The following is a 6,603-nucleotide window of genomic DNA, read 5'->3' as shown; positions in this document are numbered from 1 at the left end:
AACAGCAGGAATTGCAAACAAACAGCAGGAATGGGAAAGTAACAGCAGGAATGGGAAAAAAAAACCCTCCAGGAATTCCAAATAAACAGCAGGAATGGGAAAAAACAGCAGGAATGGGTGGAAAACAGCAGGAATGGGAAATAAATAAGCAGCAGGAATGGGAAATAAATAAGCAGCAGGAATTGCAAATAAATAAACAGCAGGAATTGCAAACAAACAGCAGGAATGGGAAACAAACAGCAGGAATTGCAAACGCACAGCAGGAATTGCAAATAAACAGCAGGAATGGGAAAAAAAAAACACCAGGAATTGCAAATAAACAAACCCCAGGAATTGCAAATAAACAAACCCCAGGAACTGCAAATAAACAGCAGGAATGGCACACACAGCAGGAATTGCACACTGACCCCAGGGATTGCACACTGACCCCAAAAATTGCTGCAGCAGCCCCTGGGATGTTTCCCTCTGGGATGATCAAAGCTCCCAGAGCTGTTCTTTTCCCCTTTGCCATCTGACTGGTCCTTGCTGAGGGGAGGGGGAGGCTGGCGCTGCTTCCCCTGTGCCACATTCTGCTCCAAACCCTGAATTTCTGTGCTCAGAGCCCTCACCAGGAGTGGGGCTGGCAGCTGGGTGTGAAGTGACTGGAGAAGGAATCACAGGATCCTGAGGCACACCCTGCAGAGCCCCAGCTGCTCCTGCAGCCTTCCAGAACCTGCCAAAAACAGCCCTGGGGGCTCTTCCCCGTGTGGCTGGGGTGGCAGAATCAGCAGCAGGGCTGCCCCTGTGCCTGGCACAGCTGGGGAGTGAGGGCAGGAGCTGGGGCTGCTCCTCTGTGCAGGGAGAGATGATCCCAAACCTGCTCTGTGCTTAAACCCTGCTCTGTGAAACCCTGCTCTATGTAAATCCTGCTCTGTGCTGTGCAGGGAGAGATGATCCAAAACCTGCTCTGTGCTTAAACCCTGCTCTGTGAAACTCTGCTCTATGTAAATCCTGCTCCTCTATCCAGGGAGAGATGATCCAAAACCTGCTCTGTGCTTAAACCCTGCTCTGTGAAACCCTGCTCTATGTAAATCCTGCTCCTCTGTGCAGGGAGAGATGATCCCAAAACCTACTCTGTGCTTAAACCCTGCTCTGTGAAACCCTGCTCTATGTAAATCCTGCTCTGTGCTGTGCAGGGAGAGCTGATCCCAAACCTGCTCTGTGCTTAAACCCTGCTCTGTGAAACTCTGCTCCTCTGTGCAGGGAGAGATGATCCAAAATCCTGCTCTGAGCTTGAAATCCTGCTCTGTGAAATCCTGCTCTGTGCTGTGCAGGGAGAGATGATCCAAAAATCCAAAAGCTCTGTGCTTGAAACTCTGCTCTGTGAAACCCTGCTCTGTTCTGTGTGAAATCCTGCTCCTGTTGTGCCAGGAAAAACTGATCCAAAATCCTGCTCTGTGTGAAATCCTGCTCAGACTGTGCCAGGGAAAATTGATCCAGAATCCTGTTCTGTGCTTGAAACCCTGCTTTGTGCTGTGCAGGGAGAGCTGATCCAAAATCCTGCTCTGTGCTGTGAAATCCTGCTCCTGCTGTGCCAGGGAAAACTGATCCAAAATCCTGTTCTGTGCTGTGCCAGGCAAAACTGGCTCTGGCATCCTGCTCTGTGCTGGCATTCTGTGCCAGTGCTTACCCTGCTCTGGGCTGTGCCAGGGAAAACTGATGTAAAATCCAGCTCTGTGCTTGAAATCTTGCTCTGTGCTCTGAAATGCTGCTCTTTCCTTGAAATCCTGCTCCCACTGTACCAGGGAAAACTGAGCTGAGCTCCTGCTTTGTGTGGTGCCAAGGAGAACTGATCTGAATTCCTGCTCTGCTCTATGAAACCCTGCTCTGTGCTGTGTGAAATCCTGCTCCTGCTGTGCCAGAGAAAACTGATCCAAAATCCTCATCCTGCTCTGTGCTGGGATTCTGTGCCAGTGCTTATCCTGCTCTGTGCTGTGCCAGGCAAAACTGATCTGAAATCCTGCTCTGTGCTTAAAAATCCTGCTCCCACTTTGCCAGGCAAAACTGAACTGAACTCCTGCTCTGTGCTGTGCCAGGGAAAACTGATCCAAAATCCTGCTCTGTGTGAAATCCTTCTCCTGCTGTGGCACAGGCATCTGTCTGAAGCACCCTGTGCTGTGCCAGGGTTTGTGCCAGTTCTCCTCCTGCTGCTCCTGCTCTGCCAGGGAAAACTGATCTGAAATCCTGCTCTGTGCTCTGGAATCCTGCTCTGTGCTCTGAAATCCTGCTCTGTGCTCATTGCTGGTGCTGTTCCTGCTGTGCCAGGGGAATCCAGCTCTGGCATCCTGCTCTGTGCTGGTGCTGCTCCTGCTGTGCCAGGGAAAACTGGCTCTAAAATCCTGCTCTGTGCTGCTGCTGCTCCTGCTCTGCCAGGGAAAAAAAAAAAAAACCTGACTCTGGCATTCTGCTCTGTGCTGTGCCAGTCAAAACTGATCTGAAATCCTGCTCTGTCCTGTGAAACCCTGCTCTGTGCTGTGCCAGGGAAAACTGGCTCTAAAATCCTGCTCTGTGCTGGTGCTGCTCCTGCTGTGCCAGGGAAAACTGGCTCTAAAATCCTGCTCTGTGCTGCTGCTGCTCCTGCTGTGCTGGGGATATCGCTCTGGTGCTGTCCTGGTGATCTGCACCATGCCAGTGTTCCATGCTGCTGCTGCTGTGCCAGGGAAAACTGGCTCTGGCATCCTGCTGTGTGCTGGTGCTGCTCTGGCTGTGCCAGGGGAATCTGCCCCCAATATCCTGCTCTGTTCTGTGCTGGTGCTGCTCCTGCTGCTCAGAGTCTGTTCTGGTGCTGTCCTGGTGACCTGCACCACGCTGCTGTGCCAGTGCTGCTCCTGCTGTGCAGGGGAATCTGCCCCTGGCATCCTGCTGGTGTTCTGTGCCAGTGCTGCTCCTGCTGTGCCAGGGAAAACTGGCTCTGGAATCCTGCTCTGTGCTCTGTGCTGGTGCTGCTCCTGCTGTGCCAGAGGAATCCAGCTCTGGCATCCTGCTCTGTGCGCCTGCTGTGCAAGGAAATCTGTCCCTGGATCCTGCTCTGCCTGTGCTAGGGAAAACTGATCTGAAGTCCTGCTCTGTGCTCTCTGCTGGTGCTGCTCAGACTGTGCTGAGGAAATCCTGCTCTGTGCTGAGCCAGTGCTGCTCCTGTGCTTCTGTTGTGCCAGGGAAAACTGGCTCTGAAATCCTGCTCTGTGCTCTGTGCTGATGCTGCTCCTGCTGTGCAGGGAAATCCTGTTCTGATTCTGTCCTGGTCATCTGCACCATGCTGCTGCTCTGTGCCAGTGCTGTTCCTGCTGCTCCCACTGTGCCAGGGAAAAACTGATCTGAAATCCTGCTCTGTGCTGTGCTGGTGCTGCTCTGCCAGAAGAATCCAGCTCTGGCATCCTGCTCTGTGCTGTGCCACTGCTGCTCCTGCTGCTTCTGCTGTGCCAGGGGAAACTGGTTCTGAAATCCTGCTCTGTGCTGGTGCTGCTCTGCCCCAGGAATCCACCTCTGAAATCCTGCTCTGTGCTGGTGCTGCCTTTTCTGTGCCAGGGAAATCTGCCCCCGGCATCCTGCTCTGTGCTCCTGCTGTGCAAGGAAATCTGTCCCTGGATCCTGCTCTGCCTGTGCCAGGGAAAACTGGCTCTGGCATCCTGCTCTGTGCTCTGTGCTGGTGCTGCTGTGCCAGAGGAATCCAGCTCTGGCATCCTGTTCCATTCCAGCTGTGCTCCATTCCAGCTGTGCTCCATTCCCATCCTGTGCTCCATTCCAGCTGTGCTCCATTCCAGCTGTGCCCCATTCCATCCTGTGCTCCATTCCAACTGTGCTCCATTCCAGCTGTGCTCCATTCCCATCCTGTGCTCCATTCCAGCTGTGCTCCATTCCAGCTGTGCTCCATTCCCAGCTGTGCTCCATTCCTATCCTGTGCTCCATTCCCATCCTGTGCTCCATTCCAGCTGTGCTCCATTCCAGCTGTGCTCCATTCCCATCCTGTGCTCCATTCCCATCCTGTGCTCCATTCCAGCTGTGCTCCATTCCCAGCTGTGCTCCATTCCCATCCTGTGCTCCATTCCCAGCTGTGCTCCATTCCAGCTGTGCTCCATTCCCATCCTGTGCTCCATTCCCAGCTGTACTCCATTCCAGCTGTGCTCCATTCCAGCTGTGCTCCATTCCCATCCTGTGCTCCATTCCCATCCTGTGCTCCATTCCAGCTGTGCTCCATTCCCAGCTGTGCTCCATTCCCATCCTGGCTCCATTCCCATCCTGTGCTCCATTCCAGCTGTGCTCCATTCCCAGCTGTGCTCCATTCCAGCTGTGCTCCATTCCCAGCTGTGCTCCATTCCAGCTGTGCTCCATTCCCATCCTGTGCTCCACTCCAGCTGTGCTCCATTCCAGCTGTGCTCCATTCCCATCCTGTGCTCCATTCCAGCTGTGCTCCATTCCAGCTGTGCTCCATTCCTCAAGCCACCCCTGCCCCCAATCCCTGGATCTGGCACAGCTGACCCTGCCCTTGGTGACCCTCAGTGGCCCAAAATCCATAAATTCATGGATTTAACAGGATCTAACCCTGCAATTCCCTGCCCCGGATGAATATTACTGGCCCATAATCCCCAAATCTGTGGATTTAACCCAGCTCACCCTGCAATTCCCTGCCCTGGGGGAATTTTACTGGCCCCAAATCCCCAAATTAATGGATTTAAGAGGATCTAGTCCAGGTGACCCTGCCCTTGGTGACTTTAGTGGCCCAAAATCCATAAATTTGTGGATTTAACACAACTGAACCTGCAATTCCCTGCCCTGGGTGAATTTTACTGGCCCAAAATCCCCAAATTCGTGGATTTAAGAGGATCTAGCCCAGCTTTCCCTGCCCTGGGTGAATTTTAGTATCCAAAAATCCATAAATTCATGAATTTAACAGGATCCAGCTTCCCCTGCAAACAGAAACACAAACAGAACCAGAAGGGGCACAGACACTGGAGGGGGATGTGAAGAGTTTTCAAGTTTGTGTAAAGCAGAATGCTTAAAAAAAGGAAAAAATAATAAAAACACAGAGCTGGATAAAGGGAAATATCTTATATTAATAAAAAAATATATTAAAAATATTAAATATATTAACCCCACTGTGTTTAAATCCCCCTGTCATGAATATTGTGTGTGATAATTGATCATTGACTCCTGTCAATCATATTGTGGAGACCAGTTTGTAAAATAAATAAAAAAAGAGATTTCCACACTCTGAAATGTTTTTTTTTTTTTTTTCAGAATCAGATTTCCTGCCTCTGTGTAGTAAAACAATCTAAATGTTTCTGAATATCCAGACTTTGATTCTCATTTATAACAATGTATTTCTCTTTATTCAAATCCGTGTTATTTTCTTATTTTTATTTTTTATTTTAAGTATTCTGCTTTATACAAACTCCAGATCTGTGATTAACAAGGATCGTTTATCAATTCTCACATTGTTTGTGACAATCGATCGATGATTCGCGTTAATCACCGAAGTTTATCACCAAACTCTATAAAATAAAGCGATTTATATTTTGCTGAATCTCGAGATTTGTTTCTCATTTACAACAGGGACATTTCAGGGCACTCCCGGGGATTTCCCGCGGTACCGGGCGGATTTAACACGTTTTATCCCGTTTGAACCGGGTTTAATCCATTTGAACCGGGTTTAGCAAATTTGAACCGGGTTTAGGACATTTGAACCGTGATTAGTACAATTGAATGGGGTTTAGCACATTTGAACCGGGTTTAGGACATTTAAACCAGGTTTAGGGCATTGGAACCGGGTTTAGGACATTTAAACCGGGTTTAGCACATTTGAACTGGGTTTAATCCATCTGAGCCGGGTTTAGCGCATTTGAACCGGGTTTAGCCCATTTGAACCGGGTTTAGCGCATTTGAACCGGGTTTAGCCCATTTGAGCCGGGTTTAGCCCATTTGAACCGGGTTTAGCCCATTTGAACCGGGTTTAGCCCATTTGAACCGGGTTTAGCCCATTTGAGCCGGGTTTAGCGCATTTGAACCGGGTTTAGCACATTTGAACCGGGTTTAGCACATTTGAACCGGGTTTAATCCATCTGAACCGGGTTTAGCCCATTTGAGCCGGGTTTAATCCATTTCAGCCGGGTTTAATCCATTTGAACCGGGTTTAATCCATCTGAACCGGGTTTAGCCCAATTGAACCAGGTTTAATCCATCTGAACCAGGTTTAGCCCATTTGAACCGGGTTTAATCCATTAGAGCCGGGTTTAGCCCATTTGAGCCGGGTTTAGCCCATTTGAACCGGGTTTAGCCCATTTGTGCCGGGTTTAATCCATTTGAGCCGGGTTTAGCCCATTAGAGCCGGGTTTAGCCCATTTGAACCGGGTTTAGCCCATCTGAACCGGGTTTAGCCCATCTGAACCGGGTTTAGCCCATTTGAGCCGGGTTTAGCCCATTTGAGCCGGGTTTAGCCCATTCCGCGGTTCCCGGAGCGCTGAGGCCGAGCCGGGCCCGCTTCTCCCGGCGCCACGCCGCGCCTGGGCGCCGCCATCTTGCCACCCGCCGCCATCACGTGACACCGCCGAACTCTCGCGATACTCTCCT

The sequence above is a fragment of the Erithacus rubecula genome (genome assembly GCF_903797595.1).
Source record: "Erithacus rubecula genome assembly, chromosome: 3".
Taxonomy (NCBI): Eukaryota; Metazoa; Chordata; class Aves; order Passeriformes; family Muscicapidae; genus Erithacus; species Erithacus rubecula.
Note: the sequence above shows the minus strand (reverse complement) of the source record.